This window comes from Crocuta crocuta, unplaced genomic scaffold (genome assembly GCF_008692635.1).
Source record: "Crocuta crocuta isolate KB4526 unplaced genomic scaffold, BGI_CrCroc_1.0 scaffold205, whole genome shotgun sequence".
In the NCBI taxonomy this organism is placed as follows: domain Eukaryota; kingdom Metazoa; phylum Chordata; class Mammalia; order Carnivora; family Hyaenidae; genus Crocuta; species Crocuta crocuta.
In genome coordinates, this window is record NW_027530644.1 from 386,706 (window position 1) to 389,571 (window position 2,866).

Sequence of the window (2,866 nt, forward strand, 5' to 3'; positions counted from 1 at the left end):
CAACAGAGATATTAAATGGTGGTTAGCATTAGAATGAGGAAGAAGAGGGAGTGTAGCACATTAAAATTAAACGCAGCCAGGAAAATTGGGTGTGAACAGTCATTCAAAGATGAGGTACTCTGATAAGACACCTGTTATAGACTAGAGTCAGCTCTCCTGTCTGAACGGAGGAAGAAGTGATTGAGGGACAGTGGAAGGGGGTAGTGGAACTTTGCTGCAGACCAACTCCAGTTTTGTTTAATTTGTGTTCAATTTGCAAATCATGAGGAAAACAAGAGTTTTGGAATGTATTGTTTTATGTTTGGTTGAAGTTGATTTTCAAGAGTCATCCTTTAGGGGGGAAAAGGTTTTCACCTGGAAACAACAGATCTATTAATGACAATAACTTTTAAGGCACCGGAGACTTTTGGGCAACAGTAGGCCACAAGATAGTGTATTATGTAGTTACATTCATGCAGTTTTTAAAAAACTGTCCTGAATGACAGTCACAGATTAAGAGCCTTGAAATGCTCAGCTCCAGTGAACAACAAAAGTCTTAGCTTGATAGGATAACAATCCAGATGTAATCGCTGATAGACACAACATATTTCTGCTGAATATAAAGTCAAATTAACACCAGCAGGTTAAATAGTAGGACTTATTTTTAGAGTAAATCTTTTCCCTCGGTATAACCTATCAAGCTTGACATTTCCTCTCTCTTTGCTCCTACGTTTTCATCCCCTTCTCTCATGCATTTTTATGTATACAAAACTGAAGCTGACAAACACATTCTGCCTACTTGTTTGCTTTCCATAAGTGTGTGTGTGTGTGTGTGTGTGTGTGTGTGTGTGTGTACTGTGGAGGCCCTTATAAAATTCAGAAAGGGAATACATCAAGTCAAATAACAAATGTCCAATGTAAAAATATATCCATTTCAACATTTTCTTCAGATAGGTAGATCTATCAAAGCTCTCAGACAAAGAGATATCTGTCTATTGGTGAAGAAGCATTGTGCCTTCTAAGAAAGAAGACATTAAAATGTATATGTAAATTTGTGTGTGTATAGCAATGCCACAGTATTATATGTACATACATATACACACATGCATATGTATGTATATATGCATGTATGAGTGTGTGCCCAATCAATTTATACGCATTATATATAGAACGGAACATTGCTATTCTTTTAAATTTGTACATGGCTTACTATATTGGGGGAAAAAACCCTACCACTTCATCAATTATTTCTTCTTTAAATAATTTAATAATTTTAGTGGTACAAGAGAACCCAAATAGCTATTTTTTCAAAACAGTATTGTTGAAGAGAAATATAAGACCCGGCTCTTCTATCCACTCTCGCAAGGGTGAGGTGAAACTCACTGATAGGAAAACATGTGGTAGAAAGCCCAGAGCATTAAGGCAATGGGAAGATGAGGGCCTGGATTTGTGAAATGTAACAAAAATGAGAGTGGAAGAGACTGCATTGTGACCAGTTTTGGCTACTGGTGGGGTTTGAAAGGAGATGTAAGTACAGGATCAAAACAAAAACAAAACAATGACAACAAAAGCCACATCACATTGAGTTCTCAAGAAAAAAAAGACTTTTATCAGAAGTAAGGATAATTTTTTGGTAGATTACATTTCAATTTAGATTTAAACCATAATTGGTCCATTTAAATGTGGTGTTCCATAGAAAGAAACTCAAATTTGGACCCAAAATATTCAGGAGTTTTATAGACCTCTAGTCAATCAGAAAATCAGAAAATGTTTGTAACAGCATCTTCACTCATCTTCTTTTGTGTCAACCTGTTCATGAAAGTTGCTCATAAGCTCAGTCCTCTCTTCTCACAAACTGCCCCCATCTTTTAGAGCATCCAGTTTGACTTGTGTTAGAGTAACTCAGAGTTGGATTAAAAGGAGATAATATTGAGTAAGCCATAGAGTATTCACTAGGTCATTGGCCTTTTTCTAAACACTACATAGATGAATTCGCTAACTTTTAAAACTACTGTGTAAGTTATGTTTGATTATTATATCACATTTATAGATGAAAAAACTGAGGCATAAAGAAGTTGCATACTCAAGGTAATTCAGTAATCAGTTCAGCCAGGTTCTGAGAGCCCACTCTGTCATTACCTGGAGCATCTCTCTAATAACTGCACTGTCTTTGCTTATTCAGTGAGAGATGAGGTGATAACTTGAAGTCACACCATATTCCCATCATCTCTTTCATGGGGAGGACTCAAAACGTGGTCAAATTTCATAGTGCAAAATGTAGAAAGTTACTTGTACATTGGTTTCTCTTCTCAGTAGTGCCCATTCAGTGAGCAAAGGAGATGTACAATCAATGCGTACTGGCTTTGCTGGTGTGTTTGTTTTGTTGGACTGGGCAATCAGATTTAAGAATTCAAGAAAAAGTGCTCACTTTGGCAGCACATACACTAAAACTGAAGCAATGCAGAGAAGATTAGCATGGCCCGTGAGCAAGAATGACACACAAATTCATGAAGCAGTTTATAATTTTTTTGTGCTCAATAAATAATTTATTTTTTTTAAATTTTAATGTTTTTTACTTATTTCTGAGAGAGAGAGAGAGACAGTATGGGCAGAGGAGGTTCAGAGATAGAGGGAGATAACAGAATCTGAAACAGGCTTCAGGCTCTGAGCTAGCTGTCAGCACGGAGCCCGACACGGGGTTTGACCCCATGAACCATGAGATCATGACCTGAGCCGAAGTCAGAGGCTTAACCAACTAAGCCATCCAGGCGCCCCCTCAATAAATAATTTAAAGCATAAAAAAGAATCTAAGAAATAATAGAAACTGGTTTGATGTTCTCTGTACACATAGTTTACTTTGTACTTCACCTTGTGGTAAAAGAAATTC

General features: G+C 36.9%; 1 non-coding gene across 1 annotated transcript; it reads left to right on the plus strand.

The window, feature by feature from the left end:
• Positions 1–2,399: 2,399 nt before the first annotated feature.
• Positions 2,400–2,506, plus strand: LOC144235565 (U6 spliceosomal RNA). The gene has a single exon (XR_013336254.1). It is a non-coding gene; the product is annotated as a U6 spliceosomal RNA (small nuclear RNA).
• Positions 2,507–2,866: the final 360 nt, after the last annotated feature.